Raw genomic sequence first — 12,512 nt, 5'->3', positions numbered from 1 at the left:
CTTCGTCCCGAAAACCTAAGCTCCAGAGGGTACATCGCGAAGAGCCACAGCCGCCTCTGCGGGGCGGAGAACACCAGAGAGAAAAGAGCTCTTCGGCGGGCAGGAATCCGCCGGGGAAATTCCCTCCCGGAGGGGGAAATCGACGCCATCGTCACCGTCATCGAGCTGGACATCATCTCCATCACCATCGTCATCATCTCCATCATCATCACCGCCATCTCCACCGCTGCACCTCGTCACCGCTGTAACAATTCGGGTTGGATCTTGATTGTTTGATAGGGGAAACTCTCCCGGTGTTGATTTCTACTTGTTATTGATGCTATTGAGTGAAACCATTGAACCAAGGTTTATGTTCAGATTGTTATTCATCATCATATCACCTCTGATCATGTTCCATATGATGTCTCGTGAGTAGTTCGTTTAGTTCTTGAGGACATGGGTGAAGTCTAAATGTTAGTAGTGAATTATGGTTGAGTAATATTCAATGTTATGATATTTAAGTTGTGGTGTTATTCTTCTAGTGGTGTCGTGTGAACGTCGACTACACGACACTTCACCTTTATGGGCCTAGGGGAATGCATCTTGTACTCGTTTGCCAATTGCGGGGTTGCCGGAGTGACAGAAACCTGAGCCCCCGTTGGTATATCGATGCAGGAGGGATAGCAGGATCTCAGAGTTTAAGGCTGTGGTTAGATTCATCTTAATTACTTTCTTGTAGTTGCGGATGCTTGCAAGGGGTATAATCATAAGTATGTATTAGTCCTAGGAAGGGCGGTACATTAGCATAGGTTCACCCACACAACACTTATCAAAACAATGAAGATTAATCAGTTGTATGTAGCGAAAGCACTAGACTAAATTCCCGTGTGTCCTCAAGAACGTTTGGTCATTATAAGTAAACAAACCGGCTTGTCCTTTGTGCTAAAAAGGATTGGGCCACTCGCTGCAATTATTACTCTCGCACTTTACTTACTCGTACTTTATTCATCTGTTACATCAAAACCCCCTGAATACTTGTCTCTGTGAGCATTTACGGTGAATCCTTCATCGAAACCGCTTGTCAACACCTTCTCGCTCCTCGTTGGGATCGACATTCTTACTTATCGAAGATACTACGATACACCCCTATACTTGTGGGTCATCAAGACTATTTTCCGCGCCGTTGTCGGGGAGTGTAGCGCTATTGGTAAGTGGTATTGGTAAGGGAAATTTCTCTTTTGTTTGTGCTGATTTTATTTCTGCACTTTCTTGCTATAATTCATTATGGAGAGATCTTCTCTTGAGTGTTTATTTGGGAAATCTACTACTACTGCAAAGGTAGTGGATGAGGCGCCGGTAAGGAAGAAATACCATACAAAATACCTATGAAAATTATTGAACGTGTAGTGGGTAACCGTTATACGGGGGATGGAACTGTCCACCACGGAGATCATTCTTGTTCTTACATGAATTATGCGGTTTATTCAAGTGTGCAGGTATTGCTATGGATGAAGTGAGGAAGAAACTATTCTCTATATCATGTCTGGTAAAGCGGCGCATTGGTATAAATTCTTGGATAATGGGGATTCTCTTGAATGGAATGATATTGTGCCCCGGTTTTATTCTAAGTTCTATCCTCCAAGTGAGATTCACAAAGATCGGAATCGCATATATAATTTTTGGCCTCATGAAGGAGAGAGTATTGCCCAAGCGTGGGGGAGATTGAAGTCTTTAATGCTCAAATGCCCCATTCATGAGCTTCCTGGTAATATTATTATTGATAATTTCTATGCAAGACTTTCTTTTCAAGACAAGACCTTGCTGGATACTTCTTGTTCTGGATCATTTACACGCAACAAGGAAGATTTTAAAAGGGACCTTCTTAATCGGATCCAAGAAAATACTGAAGGATGGGAGAACGACAAGGATAGAGAATCAGGTATAAATTATGATTATAAATGCATTGAAGCTTTTATGGATACTGATAAATTTCGTAATATGAGTGCTACTTATGGTCTTGATTCTCAAGTTGCTGCAAATCTTTATAAAGCTTTTGCCTCTCATTATGAATTGCCAAAGAAGAACTTTGATAAGTATCATGAACCGTATAAAGATAAAATTGATTCATCTATAAATAAATGTGTTGTAGTGGAAACTGTTGATCATGTTGTTCCTGAAGCTTATATTGAAAAAACTCCTTTCCCTGCTAAAATGAAGGAGTACTCTGTTATAAATAGTGCGGTTCATAAAAGTGAAAAGAAACCTATAGAACCTAAAGAACAAATAAAAGTTGAACCTGCTGTTGCAATAATTAAAGATCTTGTGACTGAAAATGTGGAGGATGGTCATATTATTTTCTGTGAAGATGCCTCTAATATTGTTTCGCATCCTAATAAGTCTAGGAAAGCTAGTGTTCCTATGCTATCTGTTAGAATTGGTGATCATTGTTATTATGGTTTATGTGATATTGGTGCAAGTATTAGTGCTATTCCTTATGAGCTTTACACGGAGATTATGCACGAAATTGGTTCTTGTGAACTTGAAGATATTGATGTGGTTATTCGGCTGGCTAATAGAGAAACTATCTCTCCAATTGGTATTGTTCGAGATGCGGAAGTTCTATGTGGTAAGATTAAATATCCTGCTGACTTTATGGTACTTGGTTCTGCTGCTAGTAAATATTGTCCTATTATTTTTGGTAGACCTTTTCTAAATACTTGTGGAGCTATTATAGATTGCAAGAAAGAGAAAATTTTGACTAAATTTGCTGGTGAATCCTATGAGTTTAACTTCTCTAAATTTACCAAAACTCCTTATAAAATTGATTCGCCTAATAGTGATTTTAAAATTGAACAGTGTGCATCTATTGCTCTTGCTCCTAGTAATCCTTTGCAGCAACATTTGGAGAATAGTGAGAGTGAAGCTTTTAGGGAAGAAAGAGATGAGCTTGATGAAATTTTCCTTCGTCAACCTATTCTTAAGCATGATTTACCGGTGGAAGATCTGGGTAGAACACCACCACCAAAGGAAGATCATGTCTTTGATTTAAAACCATTGCCTGATAATCTTAAATATGCTCATATTGATGATAAGAAAATATATCCTGTTATTATTAGTTCTAAGCTTTCAGAGTTTGAAGAAGAAAGGTTATTGGAAATACTGAAGAAACACAGAGGTGCTATTGGCTACACTCTTGATGACTTGAAGGGGATTTCTCCCTCTATTTGCCAACACGCCATTAATATGGAAGATGATGCGAAGCCTGTTGTTGAACCTCAGCGTCGTCTAATTCCTAAGATGAAGGATGTGGTAAGAAATGAGGTATTAAGACTCCTTGAAGCTGGTATTATATATCCTATTGTTGATAGTAGATGGGTTAGTCCTGTGCATTGTGTTCCTAAGAAAGGAGGAATGACTGTTGTGCCTAATGATAATGATGAGCTCATACCTCAAAGAGTAGTTGTAGGGTATAGAATGTGCATTGATTATCGAAAAGTTAATAAGGTTACTAAGAAAGATCATTACCCTTTGCCTTTTATTGATCAAATGTTAGAAAGGTTATCTAAAAATACTCATTTTTGCTTTCTTGATGGTTATTCTGGGTTTTCACAAATTGCTGTTAAAACTAAAGATCAAGAGAAAACCACTTTCACTTGTCCCTATGGAACTTATGCTTATAGGCGTATGCCTTTTGGTTTATGTAATGCTCCTGCTACTTTTCAAAGATGCATGTCTGCTATTTTTCATGGCTTTTGTGAGAGTATTGTAGAGGTATTCATGGACGATTTTTCCGTCTATGGAAATTCTTTTGATAATTGCTTGCGGAACCTTGATAAAGTTTTGCAGAGATGTGAAGAAACTAACCTTGTTCTTAATTGGGAGAAATGCCACTTTATGGTTAATGAAGGAATTGTATTGGGACATAAAATTTCCGAGAGAGGTATTGAAGTTGATAGAGCTAAAGTTGAAGCAATTGAGAAGATGCCCTATCCGAGGGATGTTAAAGGTATTCGTAGTGTTCTTGGTCATGCTGGGTTTTTGTTATCACCAGATTTTGGCCAAATCAGGAGATGGGCCGTAAGGGAGATGGGCTTGGAAGATTACACGTGGAAGATCTCTGAAGCGGCCTTGCACGAAGAGTTTGGGCTAGATTGCCCGTGTATCTGTAATATAGTAGATCGCATCTTAGATTAAAAGATAGAGTTTAACCCGTGCACGGTTAGGTGCACGCCTGAATTAGAAAGTCCCCTGGACTATAAATATGTATCTAGGGTTTATGAAATAAACAACAACCAACGTTCACCCCAAATCAATCTCGGCGCATCGCCAACTCCTTCGTCTCGAGGGTTTCTTCCGGTAAGCATCATGCTGCCTAGATCGCATCTTGCGATCTAGGCAGCACAAGCTTATTTGTTGTTCATGCGTTGCTCGTACTGAAGCCTTTTTGATGGCGAGCAACGTAGTTATCTTAGATATGTTAGGGTTAGCATAGTTCTTCGTATCATATGCTGTCGTAGTGCAACCCTTACGCATCTAGCCGCCCTTACACCTATCTTAGGTGTAGGGGCGGCACCCCGCTTGATCATTATTTAGTAGATCCGATCCGTTACGGTTGCTCCTTGTTCTTCAAGGATTAGTTTAATATCTGCAATAGTTAGGCCTTACAAAGGGTTGGAGGATCCAGCGGCGCGTAGGGTGTCGTTCGCTAGTCCTAGACAGGATGTTCCGAGGATCAACCTCGTGTTGGTTTTTAGGCCTTGTCTAGGATCGGTTTACGATCACCGTGCGTGGCCGCGAGGCCCAATCGTGAGTAGGATGATCCGATTATGCGGTGAAAACCCTAAATCGTCGTAGATTGTTTTAGCTTTATCTTGATCAAGCAGGACCACCATATATTCGTGCACCTCGTACGAATCATGGGTGGATCGGCTCCTTGAGCCGATTCACAGGATAACCTGAGAGCCGATCGAGGCTCGTATTTAATGTTTACGTGTATGCCATGCAGGAAACTAAGCGAGGCATCTCCATCACCTTCCTGACCAGGTATAGGTCAGGTGGCACGCCCTTGCACCAGCATCGGACGTGCGTGCCGGAGGCTTTGCGGGCCGTCGCTCGGAGGGACCAGGGCCAGCCGCAGCCCTAAGTTGTTCCCGGCTCTACTGTGTTGCCCGTCGCTGCTCGCTGGTGGGTTTCTGACCGCAACACATTCTGGCACGCCCGGTGGGACGAGCTTCGACATCAACCACATCGCCATCTACATCTGAGATGGCGGACGGTACCCCAGTCACGTACGAGGATCTGACCGACGAGCTCAAGAAGAAGTATGACGAGGTCAAAGCTATCCTCGAAGCCGACCTCATCGGCTCTTTTCACAGAACCCGTTCACATGGCATCAGGTGGAAAGGGTTCTCGCCTGACGGTGCGCTCGATGGAATAGACCTGTCCGCCCCGTCAGAAGAACGCACCAGGTCCCTGCGTCAGGAGATCAACTACATGGTGGCTCACTCGCTGCACCGCCACTCTGAGAACCTGGTGAACACGTTGGAGCGTGTCGCTCTTCGGGTGATCCAGGAGATCATGAGGCACCAGTACTCTCCGTCAGGACCAGCTCTCGGGACACATCAAGGAGAGATGCCACTCCAGTCCCGTCCACCGCTGCCGTTTGCATTGGCAGCGCCAGAAGTGCCGAATTCACCGGCATTCGTCGTCTACAAGATCGGTGGTGACCCTAGTGACTGCCAGTTCTTGCATGAGGCGCCTAAAGAGATCCCTCACGGGTACATGTGCACATACGTGCGCATCGCGGTAATCGGGCGCTCACAAACCAGGCCGCAACAGCAGGGACTTCTGGAAAAGCAGGAGGAACGTCAGCGACAGATCTTGAGAAGCAGACGTGGCTAGCTAAGTATGCCACCCCGACGAACCTCCAGAGCTCAGCTCCTGCAGTTGGCTCAGAGCTGGAAAAGCAAGCATGGCTGGCTAAGTACGCCACCCCGGCGAATCTTCCGAGTTCGACTCCTGCAGCCAGCACCGCGGATCAAATCAGTACCATACTGAGAGACCAGTTTGGCATGGTGCCGAAAAGGAGGACAATCGGCTATTCCAAGCCGTACCCCGACGAGTACGAGTTGATCCCGCTACCACCCAAATATCGGCTCCCTGATTTCTCCAAATTCAGTGGATCAGATGGTTCCAGCTCCATCGAGCACGTGAGCCGATATTTGGCACAGTTAGGAACGGCCTCAGCGTCAGATCCACAACGCGTGAGGTTCTTCGCACAGTCCCTCACGGGATCGGCTTTCGGGTGGTACACTTCGTTGCCACCGGACTCGATCCGGACTTGGAAGCAGTTGGAAGAACAGTTCCACATGCAGTACCACTCAGAAGCTTCCGAGTCTGGCCTTGCCGATCTAGCACAAATACGTCAGAAGCGTGGAGAAACCGTGGCAGAGTACGTCCAGCGCTTCAGAAATCTAAGGAACCGATGTTATTCGGCTCGTGTAACTGAAAAGGAAGCAGTCGAGTTGGCAGTGGTGGGCCTTGCATCACAAATCAAGGATATGGCCTCCCAAGCAGACTACCCTTCACTGGCGCACATGGTTCAGAAACTGTCAGCATATGAACAGTGCCATCCGGACTTGTACCAGGACAAATTCAAGCGTGCGGTAGTCCTGGTTGAGGCAGATGAAGACGAAGGCTCTGCGGGAGATCAAGAGGTAGCAGTGGCTGAATGGACTCGGGGGGCAACCCCCGTGTCCTGCAAATGGGTTAAGCCACCAGGTCCGCCCAGAGGGTTTGATTTTGACGTGACCAAAACTGAGAAAATCTTCGACCTCCTACTCAAGGAGAAGCAGTTGGAGATACCCGAAGGCCTCAAAATCCCCACGGTACAGGAGCTGAACGGAAAGCCATACTGCAAATGGCATAACTCGGTCTCCCATGCCACCAACGACTGCAGGGTGTGGCGTCAGCAGATCCAAATGGCGATAGAACAAGGACGTCTGATTTTTAACCAGTACGCCATGAAGGTCGACACCCACCCCTTCCCCGCCGTTAACATGGTGGAGTGCACTTATCCTGAAGGTTGCCAGCCAGGATCCTCGTTCAGCATCAACATGGTAGGACCTGGACACCACGCTGGCAAGGATGGAGACGAGGGCAGCTGCTCTCGTAGCAAGGACACAGAGGAGGCCGCTCCACGCGATCGGCTCCGGCACGATGGCAAGCGCTACATCACAGAGGGAGAAGTAAGGAACGTAAGATATCAGCGACCTCTCTCTGATCACCTCCTCAACAAGTATGTGAGTCAGTATGACCAACGCCGACGATCCAGCGATGATGATGAAAGAGATCGTCTGGCTAGAGAAGCCAGAAGACATCGTCGGCATGATCGCGATGAGGAGGAGTACGAGCGCCGTGCCAAGGAAAAATCAAGGGAGCAAGACGACGAAGATAGGCACTGGGACTGTCCCTTCTTCAGACACTGCTGGGATTCAGGAATGAGCCGATTGCCTACAATCGGCAATTGCCCAGAATGTAACTAGAAGAAGAAGGAGGCAGCTAACATGTCCGTGTTCCAACGCCTAGGGCCTCTCCCGCCTCGGAACAAGCACGCTGAGTCCCCTCGAGTAGAAGATCTCGAGGATTTGGAAGACAATGAAGAAGAAGAAGATAGGTACCACCGGCCAAGGTGGTGCCCTGATGGACTCAGCCGTTCCCAAAAACGTAGGGTTCAGCGACTGCGCGGCTTGGAGGAAGCCGAAAGGTTATAGTTGCACACGCTAAGGAAGGCGCGGCCTGATCTGGCCGCGAAGATCCAGCGAACCCTGGATGAAGAGGGTCGACCACAGAAAATGGAGTGGCGCCCCAAGCAAAGGAAAGCCGATGATGAAACATCGGCTGGCACAAACATGGTGCTCGTCCTTCCGACGGAGTTTAGTGCTCCAGGATTACACGAGGCACCCAATTTTGACGACGGCGAGCGCATGGACGTGGTAAAGGATGGGGTTAGGCTGGTCTTATCCACCGACCTGACCGTGTAGCAAGGACAAACCGATGAGCAAACGTGGCGAGGCCGATCCTTGGGATCGGCCCCAATGATATATGAAGGAACATTACAAAGCCTTCATTGAGCGATTCAAGATGGAGGCCGATTCCAGCAATCGGCCAAAATTATCCTCACCACATGTTCTGCTTGTGTTCAACATCGATCTACTGGGCAGCGGTTACGTCGGCTGATGAGTTAGGAAGAATCAATATTGGTCCTACCAGAGCCGACGTGTAAATTCATATGCCTTGGTTAACTACAGAGCCGATATCTGCAGTTCCCTGACAGATTCGGCTCGGGGGGCATCTAGTCAGAGGAGCATGTACATATGAACATGTGTGCAGATGGACATGTGTGCAGCGAAATATTGGGGGCCGATAGAAAAATCGGCCAGTAAAAAAAATACTCATAGTGGGTATGCAGCCGATGCACAGACATCGATTTTAGAATAGAAAGCTGATGCATGGCCATCGACTCAAGAGGTACAGCTGATATGAGCGCAAGCCCGATGGAGCAGTTGTTGAGTTAGAAGGAGAAGCTCTGCTGGATAAATTCCTTTTCAAGACCTCCAACTCCTTCTGCAAGTCTTCAAGTTCAGCAGCGTGAGCACAGCCGATGACGGATCAAGCGGCTATGGCGTTTTGCCTGACATGGACCAAGGAGGCGGCTTGGTCGATGTCACTTTCAGAGGTTGTTACGTCCAGAGTCTTGGAGGGCATCAGAAATTCAAAACATCCTCACCGGAAGTTGCATCAGTCTGCCAGCGATGATGAGCCGATCTGACCAGCAAGGCGCAAAGGATTGAATTAGGAGGAGTCGGAAAGCCATTATATTTGAGGCATCTTAGTTCAAGGAACGGATTTGCTGATCTTTCCGAAACCTTTCAGTGCGTCGGTTCTTTGGGCGTAAGCTTTCCTGCCACGTTTTGATGGGAGCTGAAGAGGCTCGGGGGGGCAGCTCGCCCTGAAATATCTTTGCTCTGGAAAGCCGATTTTTGTTGGAATCGGCTGGTTCTGCATCGTAACTTGGAAGCCGATGGTGACACATTTGGCTGATTCATTACTGTTCTCGCCTTGTATGAGGCTCGGGGGGCAACTCGCCCGAAAGGTTCTTTGCTCTGGGGAGCCGATATTGTTGGAATCGGCTGGCTCTACATCGCGACTGTTCTGAAAAGTGGTGCTTTTGTTACAGAGTTATCAGTTTCAGCATCCAAGCTGATTCAGCAACAGTTCCAGGGCTCTCTTAAAGATGCCTGCTCAAGACCAAATCGCCGGCCTGCTGCGATCGGCTGAATCAAGTGCTATCGTCATCGGCGGAGCTGGCTAACTTGGAGGGATGACTGAATTGGCCTGTCCCGCAGATTATCGTGAGAGACCAATGCGTTGCCATCGGTCATTGAGCATTGATTAGGCTAACAGTCAACAAAGTCAGATGAGGAAAAATCGGCTAAAACAACATAAATAGCATCGGCAAAAATCAAAGGAAGTTTTTCATTGATAATAAGATTTCTTACAAAGAGAAGCCGATTGTTCAACAAAAGGGAACAGATTGCTACTGCTAATCCTATGCTAGTAGGTCCCTACTCTAAGGGCTGTTGCTGTCTTCGCCGTCGTTGGGGTAGCTGCCGTCATTGTTGCTGTCGACGAGTTCCTCGTTGCTGCTACTGTAACCTTCAGCGGAGGCTTCTTCCTCGTCATCATCATCGTCCTCATCTGACCAAGCCCAGCCACGGATGCGCTTTGGCGGCGGTTCGTCGGAGGAGGTGTCGTCCTCCTGTTCCTTCTTCCTGTCGGAGGAGATGTCTTCGTCTTCGTCATCCTCTTTTTCTTCTTTGGTGATGGAGGTGAATTTACCCCGGAAGGGAGGGTCATCGTCGTCGCTCTCCGCCTCCAGTGCTCCGTCAATCAGGAACCGGAGATCATCCTCCCCGTCAGTCAGGGGCATGGCCCCATCTGACCAGACGAGGTCCTCGGGTAGGCCCTCTGGCACGAAATCGAAGTCCCACTCCCGCTCATCCCAATGCTTGGGAGCGCGCCTGTTGTACGCCTCCATCTGGTTGTACCCTGGGATCGACTCGCTTGAGGAAGAGGATTGGAGAGAAACGGAAGAGGAGGAAGAGGACGACATGGCTATGGAAGGAGAGGGTTTTTTGGCTGACGGCTAATTTGGAACAGGGGGATGAAGAGGTGGACTGTTCGATGCTGTAAATAAAGGGGATAGAATAGAGATTTATTACTCGAGCAGTTTCCGAGGAGGTGGAGCCAAAATTGTCAAATCGTGCAGAGGAGTTGAGAAGGCAAGTCATCATGATGAAGAATACTGCGACGGTTCTGATCTGCCATGACATGACCCTTCGAAGGAAAAACAGAGTGGTTTTGAAATTATCATTACCAAAACCAGGGGGGCATGTGTTATCACCAGATTTTGGCCAAATCAGGAGATGGGCCGTAAGGGAGATGGGCTTGGAAGATTACACGTGGAAGATCTCTGAAGCGGCCTTGCACGAAGAGTTTGGGCTAGATTGCCCGTGTATCTGTAATATAGTAGATCGCATCTTAGATTAAAAGATAGAGTTTAACCCGTGCACGGTTAGGTGCACGCCTGAATTAGAAAGTCCCCTGGACTATAAATATGTATCTAGGGTTTATGAAATAAACAACAACCAACGTTCACCCCAAATCAATCTCGGTGCATCGCCAACTCCTTCGTCTCGAGGGTTTCTTCCGGTAAGCATCATGCTGCCTAGATCGCATCTTGCGATCTAGGCAGCACAAGCTTATTTGTTGTTCATGCGTTGCTCGTACTGAAGCCTTTTTGATGGCGAGCAACGTAGTTATCTTAGATGTGTTAGGGTTAGCATAGTTCTTCGTATCATATGCTGTCGTAGTGCAACCCTTACGCATCTAGCCGCCCTTACACCTATCTTAGGTGTAGGGGCGGCACCCCGCTTGATCATTATTTAGTAGATCCGATCCGTTACGGTTGCTCCTTGTTCTTCAAGGATTAGTTTAATATCTGCAATAGTTAGGCCTTACAAAGGGTTGGAGGATCCAGCGGCGCGTAGGGTGTCGTTCGCTAGTCCTAGACAGGATGTTCCAAGGATCAACCTCGTGTTGGTTTTTAGGCCTTGTCTAGGATCGGTTTACGATCACCGTGCGTGGCCGCGAGGCCCAATCGTGAGTAGGATGATCCGATTATGCGGTGAAAACCCTAAATCGTCGTAGATTGTTTTAGCTTTATCTTGATCAAGCAGGACCACCATATATTCGTGCACCTCGTACGAATCATGGGTGGATCGGCTCCTTGAGCCGATTCACAGGATAACCTGAGAGCCGATCGAGGCTCGTATTTAATGTTTACGTGTATGCCATGCAGGAAACTAAGCGAGGCATCTCCATCACCTTCCTGACCAGGTATAGGTCAGGTGGCACGCCCTTGCACCAGCATCGGACGTGCGTGCCGGAGGCTTTGCGGGCCGTCGCTCGGAGGGACCAGGGCCAGCCGCAGCCCTAAGTTGTTCCCGGCTCTACTGTGTTGCCCGTCGCTGCTCGCTGGTGGGTTTCTGACCGCAACAGTTTTATAGGAGGTTTATTAAAGACTTCTCCAAGATTTCAAAGCCTCTTACTAATCTTCTTCAAAAAGAAGTACCTTTTGTTTTTGATGATGATTGTAAGGAAGCTTTCGAAACTCTAAAGAAAGCCTTAACAACTGCCCCTATAGTTGAACCTCCTGATTGGAACTTGCCATTTGAAATTATGTGTGATGCTAGTGATTTTGCTGTAGGCGCTGTTCTTGGACAGCGAGTAGATAAAAAACTGAATGTTATTCATTATGCTAGTAAAACTCTTGATGCTGCTCAAAGAAATTATGCTACTACTGAAAAGGAATTGTTAGCTGTAGTCTTTGCTTGTGATAAGTTTAGATCTTATATCGTTGATTCAAAAGTTACTATTCATACTGATCATGCTGCAATTAGATACCTTATGACAAGGAAAGATGCTAAGCCAAGGCTTATTAGATGGGTACTTCTTTTGCAAGAATTTGATCTGCATATTGTAGATAGGGAAGGTGCTGATAATCCTGTTGCTGATAATTTGTCTAGATTGGAAAATATTGCTTATGATCCTGTTCCTGTTAATGATAGTTTTCCAAATGAACAATTGGCTGTAATAAAGGTGAGTTCGTGAGACAGTCCTTGGTATGCTGATTATGCTAACTTTATTGTTTCCAAATACTTGCCTCCAACCTTTTCAGCTCAGCAAAGGAGGAAATTCTTTTATGACTTGAGGCATTATTTTTGGGATGACCCACACTTATATAAAGAAGGAGTGGATGGTATTCTGCGAAGATGTGTTCCCGAATATGAGCAACAAGAGATATTGAGTAAATTTCATGGGAGTGCTTATGGAGGACATCACGCTGGAGATAGAACCGCGCAAAAAGTTCTACAATCAGGTTTTTATTGGCCAACTCTCTTCAAAGATGC

General features: G+C 46.5%; 1 pseudogene; it reads right to left on the bottom strand.

Annotated features, from left to right (window-relative positions):
- The window catches only part of LOC139832596 (uncharacterized), a 98,535-nt pseudogene that overhangs the window by 66,892 nt on the left and 19,131 nt on the right, over positions 1-12,512 (bottom strand).

Source organism: Lolium perenne, chromosome 6 (assembly GCF_019359855.2).
Source record: "Lolium perenne isolate Kyuss_39 chromosome 6, Kyuss_2.0, whole genome shotgun sequence".
In the NCBI taxonomy this organism is placed as follows: Eukaryota; Viridiplantae; Streptophyta; class Magnoliopsida; order Poales; family Poaceae; genus Lolium; species Lolium perenne.
This window is presented reverse-complemented; position numbering and strand designations above follow the sequence as displayed.